The following is an 11,306-nucleotide window of genomic DNA, read 5'->3' on the forward strand; positions in this document are numbered from 1 at the left end:
AGATGAAGTTCTTGATATTCCGGAGAAGATAGATTTTGAAGATTCGGATTCAGGAATTGAGCAGAAAGAACCAGTAATCATGGGTGATCGTATTGTTCAGGCTGATCCAGCTCTTATGGACTTTTCTCGGCCAAAAATTGATGACATTCAGTCAAGCATTCTTCATCCGGCTATTCAAGCTAACACCTTTGAAATCAAGCCGGGCACTATTCAGATGATGCAGAATTCTGTTTCTTTTGGAGGAGTTGCGACTGAAGACCCCAACATGCACATAAGGAATTTTGTCGAGATCTGCAGCACTTTCAAGTATAAGGCGTGACTGATGAGGCTATCAAGCTGAGGCTTTTCCCATTCTCACTGAGGGACAAAGCTAAGGACTGGTTACATTCTGAACCAGCTGGGTCCATCACTACTTGGCAAGATCTTGCGCAAAAGTTTCTGGTGAAGTTTTATTCGATGGCAAAGACTGCTGCTATGAGGAGTGCTCTTACTCAGTTTGCGCAGCAACCTTAAGAATCTATGTGTGAAGCTTGGGAACGCTACAAGAAAATATTGAGGAAGTGTCCGCATCATGGAATGCCCGATTGGATGTGATCACTGGTTTCTATAATGGTTTGGGGGCCCAATCTCGGCCCATGCTCGATGCAGCAGCTGGAGGCGCCTTATGGGCTAAAAGCTATACTGAGGCTTATAATCTTATCGAGACTATGGCTGCAAATGAGCATCAAAACCCAACTCAGAGGATGATGCCTGGGAAGGTAGCAGGTATTCTGGAAGTCGATGCAGCCACCGCTATTGCAGCGCAGCTTCAAGCGCTGTCAATGAAGGTTGATTCTCTGGCTACATATGAAGTTAATCAAATAGCTATGGTTTATGAGCTTTGTGCAGGTTCTCATGCTACGGATCAGTGTTCTCTTGTCAACGAATCTGTTCAGTATGTGAATAATTATCAGCGACAACAGCAGCCTGTGCCAGCTACTTATCATCCTAATAACAGAAATCATCCAAATTTCAGCTGGGGTAATAATCAGAATGCTATTCAGCCACCATATCAGCAAGGTGTGAGTAAACAGTTTAATCCACCTGGATTCCAGCAACCACAGCAGTATGCTCAAAGGCAATCATATCCTCAACAGGGAAGTGCAGCTACACCTACTAGTGCTGATTTTGATGAACTTAAGCTGTTATGCAAGAGTCAGGAGGTTTCGATCAAGACCTTAAAAAAACCAAATCGGTCAAATAGCCAATGCAGTGCTCAATCGTCAACCTGGCACACTTCCCAGTGACACGGAAGTACCAGGCAGGAAGGAAGCTAAAGAGCATGTCAAGGCTATTAACTTAAGGTCTAGGAAAGTTGCTGATTCTGAAAAGGCAAAAGAAGGAGAAGCTGAAGTTAGAGATGAAGATGCTAAGCAAAAGGAGAAAGCGGCGGAACCAAGGAAGATTACTGTTGAACACACTCTGCCTGAGGGTAATACAGGGGAGAAACATCTCTATCCTCCACCACCTTTTCCTAAAAGATTGCAGTAACAAAAGCTGGATAGACAGTTCGGTAAGTTTCTAGAGGTGTTCAAGAAACTTCACATCAATATACCTTTCGCTGAAGCTCTGGAGCAAATGCCTAGTTATGCGAAGTTTATGAAGAGTATTCTTTCAAGGAAGGTGAAACTGGATGACCTTGAGATCGTTGCTCTCACGGAAGAATGCAGCGCTGTTCTATAGCAAAAGTTACCTCCAACGCTGAAAGATCCAGGTAGCTTCACCATTCCTTGCACCATTGGCAAGTTGACTTTTGACAAGTGCCTTTGTGATTTGGGAGCAAACATCAATCTGATGCCGTTGTCGATCTTTAAAAAGTTGGATTTGCCTGATCCAAAACCCACATACATGTCTCTACAATTGGCTGATCATTCTATTACTTATCCAAGGGGCATATTGGAGGATGTGCTAGTCAAGGTGGATAAGCTTTTCTTTCCTGTATATTTTGTTATTCTGGATTTTGAGGAAGATAAGAAGATTCCCATAATCTTGGGGAGACCTTTCTTGGCTACTGGCCGTACCATGATAGATGTGCAGAAAGGTGAACTTACTATGCGGGTACAAGATCAGGATGTGACCTTCAACGTATTCAAGGCAATGAAATTCCCTACAGAAGATGAGGAGTGCTTAAAAGTGGATGTGATTGATTCTGCGGTTACTTCGGAACTCGATCGCATGCTAATGTCTGATGCATTGGAAAAGGCCTTAGTGGGGGATTTTGACATTGATGATGAAGATGGCAATGAGCAATTACAATATCTGAATGCTTCTCCCTGGAAGCGGAAGCTGGACATGCCGTTTGAATCTCTTGGTACTTCTGACCTCAAGAATGCTGAAGGAAAGCTCAAACCATCAATAGAGGAAGCACCTACTTTGGAGCTCAAGCCATTACCTGAACACTTGAGGTATGTTTTTTTAGGTGATGCATCTACTTTACCTGTTATTATTGTATCTGAACTTTCAGGTAGTGAGGAAGACAAGCTCTTAAGGATTTTGAGAGAATTCAAATCGGCTATTGGATGGACCATAGCAGACATCAAGGGGATTAGCCCTTCATATTGTATGCATAAAATTCTGCTAGAGGAAGGTAGTAAGCCGACCGTTGAACAGCAGCGCGGACTTAATCCTATCATGAAGGAGGTGGTGAAGAAAGAAATTCTAAAATGGCTAGATGCAGGCATCATTTATCCTATTTCTGACAGTTCTTGGGTGAGCCCCGTACAATATGTACCTAAGAAAGGAGGTATCATTGTGGTAGCAAATGAGAAGAATGAGCTCATCCCCACTCGAACAGTTACAGGATGGAGAGTATGCATGGATTATCGGAAGTTGAACAAAGCCATAAGGAAGGATCACTTCCCTCTTCCATTCATTGATCAGATGCTTGACAGGTTGGCTGGTCATGAGTATTATTGTCTTCTGGATGGCTATTCAGGGTATAATCATATTTTTATTGCACCAGAGGATCAGGAAAAGACTACCTTCACTTGTCCATTTGGCACGTTTGCTTTTCACAGAGTTTCGTTTGGGTTATGTGGCGCCCCGGCTACTTTTCAGAGATGTATGATGGCTATATTCTCTGGCATGATTGGAAATAATGTCGAGGTGTTCATGGACGACTTCTCCGTCTTTGGACATTCGTATGATGAATGTTTGAATAATCTTCGTGCCGTACTCAAAAGGTGCGTGGAAACTAATTTGGTGCTCAATTGGGAGAAATGTCATTTTATGGTGCGTGAAGGCATTATTCTTGGGCATAAGGTCTCTAGCAAGGGTCTGGAGGTGGACAAGGCCAAGGTGGGAGTCATTGAAAATCTTCCACCACCTATTTCTGTGAAAGGAATCCGTAGTTTTCTTGGTCATGCGGGTTTTTATCGGCGATTCATCGAGGACTTTTCGAAGATATCTAAGCCGTTGTGCAATTTGCTTGAGAAAGATGTGCCTTTCAAATTTGATGATGAATGTTTGGCGGCATTCGAGACTCTCAAGAAGAGTTTAATCACTGCACCAGTTATTACAGCACCGGATTGGACAGAGCCGTTTGAGATGATGTGTGATGCGAGTGATTATGCGGTAGGTGCAGTTCTGGGGCAGCACAAGAATAATCTCTTTCATGTGGTCTACTATGCGAGTAAGACCTTAAATGGGGCCCAAATGAACTACACCATTACGGAGAAGGAGCTCTTGGCTATAGTCTTTGGTTTCGAGAAATTTCGATCTTATCTGCTTGGGACTAAAGTAACAGTATTCACTGACCATGCGGCCATTCGCTATTTGGTTTCCAAGAAGGATTCGAAGCCGAGACTCATTCGTTGGGTGCTCTTACTTCAGGAATTTGAGTTAGAGATCAAGGATCGAAAAGGTACTGAGAATCAGGTAGCTGACCATCTCTCTAGGTTGGAGAATCCCGAGTCTACTTCACAAGATAGGACATTAATCAATGAATCTTTTCCGGATGAGTAGTTGTTCGCAGTTCAGGAGGAAGAGCCATGGTTTGCAGATATTGTGAACTATCTTGTCAGCAATATAATGCCTCCTAATTTGACCTCAGTTCAAAAGAAGAAGTTTATGCATGAGGTGAAGTGGTATATGTGGGATGAACCATATTTGTTTAGACAGGGAGCTGACCAGATCATCAGGAGATGTATCCCGTTCTGTGAGACAGAGGGGATATTACGAGACTGCCACTCCACAGTTTATGGTGGACACTATGGTGGTGAGAAGACGGCAACTCATATTCTGCAAGCAGGTTTTTTCTAGCCTACTTTGTTTAAGGATGCTCATCAGTTTATTTTAAGGTGTGATCATTGCCAAAGAGTGGGAAATTTGACGAGAAAGGATGAGATGCTGTTAAATGTGATGCTTGAAGTCGAGGTCTTTAATGTTTGGGGAATCGATTTCATGGGGCCTTTTATCTCGTCCTGCAATAATCAGTACATCTTACTGGCAGTCATCCCAAAATGGGTAGAAGTCAAAGCTTTACCGACAAATGATGCAAAGGCAGTGCTGAATTTTCTTCATAAGCAGATTTTCACAAGGTTTGGAACACCTCGGGTAATCATAAGTGATGAAGGGTAGCATTTCTGCAACCGTAAGTTCACTTCTATGATGCAGCATTATAATGTGAATCATCGAGTTGCTACTGCCTATCATCCGCAAACAAATGGTCAAGCGGAAGTGTCTAATAGAGAGATAAAGCGCATTCTAGAGAAGGTTGTTTGTCCGTTAAGGAAGGATTGGTCCTTAAAGCTCGGTGAAGCTGTTTGGGCTTACAGAACAGCATACAAAACTCCACTTGGTATATCCCCGTTTCAGTTGGTATACGGTAAAGGATGTCATTTACCTACGGAGCTTGAGCATAAGGCCTACTGGGCGTTGAAAAAGTTGAACCTGGATTTAGATGCAGCTGGTAAGAAAAGAATGCTTTAGCTTAATGAACTTGATGAATTCCGACTTCAAGCGTACAAGAATAACAAAATGTACAAGGAAAAGGTGAAGAGGTGGCACGATAGGAAGCTACATCCTAAGTTATTCGTGCCGGGGCAACAAGTTCTCTTATTCAACTCTCGTCTCCGACTTTTTCCTGGGAAGTTGAAATCAAGGTGGTCTGGACCTTTTATTGTCAAAACTGTGTTTCCACATTGGGCGGTGGAAATTTTTGAGAATGATCCGGACCAAGTATTCAAGGTTAATGGTCAGCGTTTGAAGCACTACTATGGGGACATGGCAAACCGAGAAGTGGTTAGTGCCATTTTATTGACTACTTGAGAAAGGTACGCAACGTCAAGCTAATGACGAAAAAGAAGCGCCGCGTGGGAGGCAACCCATGATTTGTTGTTACAGGAACCCTTAGAAGTTAATAACCTATCCAAAAACACAAAAAAATCAGAAAAACGGGACTGAATTTTTTTTTTCCAGTGACCCCTTGAGCTTTGCTGAGCGACCGCTCAGGGGTTGACTGCCAGAAAAAAATTTTAGTTCGGAAAAATAAAAAAAAATCAGAAAATTAAAAAACCCATCACAGCCCATAAACCCACGAATTCTTTTCCTATTACCCCATGATTTTATCCCTCAACCCCACTCCTAATCTAATTTATCCTAATCCACACCCTATATATACATACACCTATCCTACATATCTCCCACAAACTTCCTACACTTAAACTCTCTCCCAAACATAAAAACTCAGTTCTTAAACACTTTTTCGAGATTCAATGGCACCCAAGAGAGCTCGAATTATTGACAGCAGCAGCACAGTCCCTACTGCTGATTCATCGAGGGGTACTGCTTCAAGGCCTCGGTTGAATGACAGAGCTGCGGAGGAGGAGTACACTAGGCTTTTGGGAAAGCCGATTATGAAGGATAGAGGGTTTTTACTATCGGGGAGGGATGGTGAGTTGCTACCCATGATTGCAGAGAAGGGGTGGATAGCTTTTTGTGAGTTGCCCGAAGCAGTGCCGATGAGCGTGGTTCGCGAGTTCTATGCGAACGCGAAGGCCGAGAAAAATGGGTTTTCTGTGGTCCGAGGGCTGACGGTTGATTATCACCCAGCGGAGATTCGCCGTGTGATTGGGCAGCGAGAGAGGAAGCCCGAGGAGGAGAACTGGAATGAGAAGACTGCTGAGGATTTTGACTTGGATTTGATTTGTGCTACTCTCTGTAGGCCGGGCACAGTTTGGACCTTCAAGACCGGCACTAATGAGTATTGTCACTTCCCGGCGATCACTATGAACAGGTATGCCCGTGCATGGAATGCATTTATTTGTGCTAATATTTTGCCTTCTTCGCATGAACACGAGGTCACAGTTGAGAGAGCACAGTTGTTGTGGGGAATTCTTAATGAGGAGTACTATATGGACCTTGGTGAGTTTATCTACCAAGGAATTCTGAAGTTTTTGAGGGGAGCTAAGCATATGAACATCCCTTATGCATCCACGGCGATGAAGCTTTGCCGAGCAGTGGGAGTGAACTGGCCGGCTCATGAGCAGTTGCAGTTGCCAGCCGCTCCGATTGATTCTGGGACTCTGAATGGGATGCAGGAGTGGACCGGTGGTGAGCCCGAGGAGTATGGGCTGGGTTATCGTCTTCCGGGAGGGCGTCAAGCGCGAGGTGCTACTATGGCTAGGCCTAGGCGTGATGAGGCTGGTTCTTCGAGAGCTCAGGAGGGTGCTGGGATGGCTGATACCCAGTATAGGAGGCTTTCACAGCGGATGGATGCCATGTACGAGACGCAGAGCAGGTTTGCTCAGGAGCTCACCCTTGCGTTAGGGACTGCTTTTTGGGGCCTTGGAGCTGATATCCAGTGGCCAGTTTTTGGTGAGGACTCTGCATGCCCGCCGCCTGATACTCCACCCACTGAGGGTGATGATGATGATGACTCCGAGTAGGTATACCCTGTGTTCCTTTCTACTACCTTCACTGGGGACAGTGAAGATTTCAAGTTTGGGGGTGGTAGTTAAGGAATATTTTGTGTGTGTCATATAGCTGCATATTCATGATAGTTTAGTTCATATAGTTGCATAATTTGTGCTATATAGTTTTTTTTTGTTTTTTTTATTATTTGTTTATCATGTCATGTAGCTCATGCATATGCCATGATCCCTTTTGTGATGATTCATCGACTGAATTGTGATATTGATGCAAGTGTAGTGATAGCATTAAAGTGATGTTTAGTCGTGTAGGTTGATATGCATGCTAGAAGCACTTATATTTTCAATAAGTCTTAGAGAATGCTTAAGGGCAAGATTGTTGTTATGATCTGATTATTTTCGAGGTTAATCTATTTATTATGCTTAGAATTCGATAATAGGTTCTTAGTGATAAAGGCATGAAAAAGAAAAAAAATTGGAGTAAAAATGGAATTTATTGCTAGTTGTGGCTAGGCGTCAAATGGCTAGTAGCCAGCTCGCATGTTGTGCGAGTAGTCTAGGGTTGAGCAAGGGGGATCGTAGTAAGGGGGATCGCTGCATCTTCATATAGATTGCATTCATGCATGTTTTTATTTGTTTTTGAGTCTGTGACGCTTGAGGACAAGCATCGATTTAAGTTTGGGGGTGTGATAAGGGGCATTTTATACCACTTAGAACATCTTAAAATGGCTTAAATTGGTGCCTTGAAATCAAGTATTTTGTGTATTTGATGCGTTTTTCTAGTGTTTATGCATTCCAGGGTATTAGTTGCATTTCGGAGGAGTAATCATCAAGAATAAGCCTTGGCATGTGTTCACCATTGCGAGAGGAAAGAAAGGGGCAGATTACGGCGAAGAAAAGGAGCAAACTCAAGAATTTTCTAGTAGGGTCCTGAGCGCCCGCTCAGCAATGCTGAGCGGCCGCGCAGAAAGCTGAGCGCCCGCTCAGCTATGCTGAGCGGCCGCGCAGGGTCGGGAAAAATAATAAATTGTTTTAGACTTCTACTTCTATTTGGATTCCAACTTCTATGTAATCTGAGTTTTATGGGACTAGTATATAAGTAGATTTGGAGACGTTTTTAGGAGGGAGGATCGTGGTATTAAGCAAGGAGAAAAGGAGAGAAGGGAGAAGACCGGTTTAGCACACAGCAACGAAGAGGAAGCATATTTTCTTGTGATTCTTGTTTCGTTGTAACGTTGGATGCTAGTTTTCTTACTTTGAACCTATTTACTCTTGTGACGTACTCTGATTTAATATAATTAGTTTAGTTATTATTTTCTTGTGTTTGTTTATCATGATTTCATATGAACCCATGATGACGATAAGTGCTATTATGGGCTAATCGTGATCATGGGGTTGCAACGGATTTACTATGGAATTCTTTAGTTAATTGTTTAATATTTTAGTGTGTGATGATTGTATGATATCTAGTATTGGTTGTGCGTATTCGTCTTATGTGCGTCGCGAACATATAAGATAGAGTGTTAATCTCTTGTGAAGCGACGGTGGATCTTGAGATTTAGAACTTGCCATGCTAGCATAGGTTCATGTACGATGTGCATGATTAGTGGGTAACTCTAACAGTTTTATTCGCCCTGTGTACTCAAAAGGGAATAACTTGTGCTTAAATCGTTGTGTTGTCAATTTCTGTAGATATATAGGACCTCAACATAATTGATGACTATTCAACTTCCAACTTAATTGTGGATGCTTGGTAGAATGGTATTAGTACAATGAAAGTTGGCTTTTATCAGTTTCGTGTTATTCGATTAATATCATCACTGTCACATGCTAAAGGTAATAACAATAACTATTGAAGGAAGTAGTAATGAAGTTGTGATCTCATGAGTGTTTTAATATTGTTAATTTGAAGTGATTAATTAAGTAGTTAATTGTAGTTAATATTTAGTCAACAATTCTCAGTGTTAGTGTCTTAACATTGAGAAGTAATCATACATTGGTGCGTGAGTTTAATTAAACAATAATTAGTCTGAGCCTCTGTGGGAACGAACTTGAAAGTATTCTATATTACTTGCGAACGCGTATACTTGCGTGAATATTAGCGCGTGTTTTCGCCCTAACAAGGACCCAAGGAAACTTGGGTACCAAAATCAACTTGATTTGATTTTGATGTGTGCAGGGAAACAGAAAGAATCTACGGTACTTGGATAGTGGTTGTTCAAGACACATGACTGGTGATTCTACCCTGCTCACAGAGTTCAAGGAAAGAGCTGGCCCTAGTATTACTTTTGGAGATGACAACAAGGGTTATACTGTGGGATATGGCTTGATTTCAAATGATAATGTCATCATTGAGGAGGTTGCCTTAGTGGATGGTCTCAAGCATAATTTGCTGAGTATTATCCAGCTTTGTGATAAAGGCAATTCAATAACCTTCAATTCAGAAGCCTGTGTTGTGACTAATAAGAGGAGCAACAAAGTGGTTCTCACTGGTGTGAGAAAAGGAAAAGTGTACCTAGCTGACTTCAACTCATCAAATGCAAAATCTGTGACTTGTCTTCTCAGCAAAGCAAGTCAGGATGAAAGTTGGTTATGGCACAAGAAGCTATCCCATATAAACTTCAAGACCATGAATGAGCTAGTAAAGAAAGAACTGGTTTGAGGCATTCCTCAAGTAGAGTTTTCTAAAGATGGATTGTGTGATGCCTGCCAAAAAGGAAAGCAGATCAAAGCATCATTCAGGAAGAAGCTTGATTCAACAATTGAAGAACCTTTGCAACTACTACACATGGATTTGTTTGGACCAGTCAATGTGTTGTCCATCTCAAGGAAAATATTTTGCCTAGTAATTGTAGATGATTTCTCAAAGTTCTCTTGGACATATTTCCTAAAATCTAAAGATGAGGCTAGTGAAATCATCATCAATCACATAAGGCAAGTCAATAATCATCCTGATTTCAAAGTTAGAAGAATCAGGAGTGACAATGGAATTGAGTTCAAGAATTCTGTCATGAGAGCATTTTGTGAAGAAAATGGGATTTTGCATGAGTTTTCAGTAGCAAGAACTCCATAAAAAAATGGAGTAGTAGAAAGGAAAAATAGATCACTTATTAAAGCTGCAAGGATAATGCTTGAAGAGTCTAAGTTACCAACATATTTCTGGGCTGAAGCTGTAAATACTGCATGCTACACTCAGAATATTTCTCTGGTTAATCAAGCAAAATGCATGACTCCCTGTCAATTGTTCAAGAACAAGAAGCCAACTCTAAATTTTCTTCATGTCTTTGGCTGGTAATGCTATATCTTGAGAAATCAGACTGATCAAAATAGGAAGTTTGATGCTAAAGCAGATGAAGGAATTTTTGTTGGATATGCTGTTGGTAAAGCATATAGAGTCTACAATCTAAGAACCAACATTGTTGTGGAATCAATAAATGTTGTGTTTGATGATAAAAAGATTGAAGGACTGCAAGATGGAGATTACCATGAGAGCCTCAAATTTGACAATGTGGAGATGGTTAGTTATGATAGTGATGATGAAAGTGATCAAGAAACAGTATTAAAGAATAATGCAGAAAAATCACCTACCAATGAAGCATAAAATTCAACATCTGTCGAGTTGCAAAATGCTTCATCCGTCGGGAGACAATCTGCTTTATCTGTCGGGAGACAACCAGCTTCATCCATCGGTACTCAAGATTCTCCATCCGCCGGGTCATCAAAAGAAACTGGAAGTCAGAATAGATCACTTACAAAAAGCTCCCCTTTCTCAAATCAAAGATCCATTAACTCAGGGGGAGTCTCTAACAATCAAAACTCAATCACACATCAAGACAACAATGAGGCCTCTTCATCTAGAGCTAATCTACCTCAACAAAGAAAATGGACAAATGATCACCCCTTTGAGCTCATCATTGATGATGTATCTCCTAGAGTTCAAACAAGGAGAGCAACTCAAGAAGAGTGTCTATACAGCATCTTTCTTTCCAAGGAAGAACTAAAGAAGGTAGAAGAAGCTTTGTTCGATCCTGATTGGATTTTAGCTATGCAGGAGGAGCTAAACCAATTTGAGAGGAATAGGCTATGGTAGCTGGTGCCCAACCCTAAAGGAAAGAATCCAATAGACACCAAATGGATATTCAGAAACAGGATGGATGAAAATTGCATAGTAGTCAGGAATAAAGCCAGATTGGTTGCTAAGGGCTATTGTCAACAAGAAGGAATAGATTTTGATGAAACATTTGCTCCTGTTGCAAGACTTGAAGCCATCAGAATCTTCTTAGCCTATGCAGCCCATGCCAATTTCAAGGTCTATCAAATGGATGTCAAAAGTGCCGTTCTGAATGGAGACTTGGAGGAGGAAGTCTATGTTAGTCAGCCTCCTGGTTTTGAAGATCC

General features: G+C 41.8%; 1 non-coding gene across 1 annotated transcript; it reads right to left on the reverse strand.

Moving 5' to 3' along the window:
• Positions 1–471: 471 nt before the first annotated feature.
• On the reverse strand, positions 472–578 carry LOC141675678 (small nucleolar RNA R71). The gene has a single exon (XR_012556319.1). It is a non-coding gene; the product is annotated as a small nucleolar RNA R71 (small nucleolar RNA).
• Between the last annotated feature and the right edge of the window lie 10,728 nt (positions 579–11,306).

This window comes from Apium graveolens, chromosome 7, assembly GCF_009905375.1.
Source record: "Apium graveolens cultivar Ventura chromosome 7, ASM990537v1, whole genome shotgun sequence".
NCBI classification, from domain to species: domain Eukaryota; kingdom Viridiplantae; phylum Streptophyta; class Magnoliopsida; order Apiales; family Apiaceae; genus Apium; species Apium graveolens.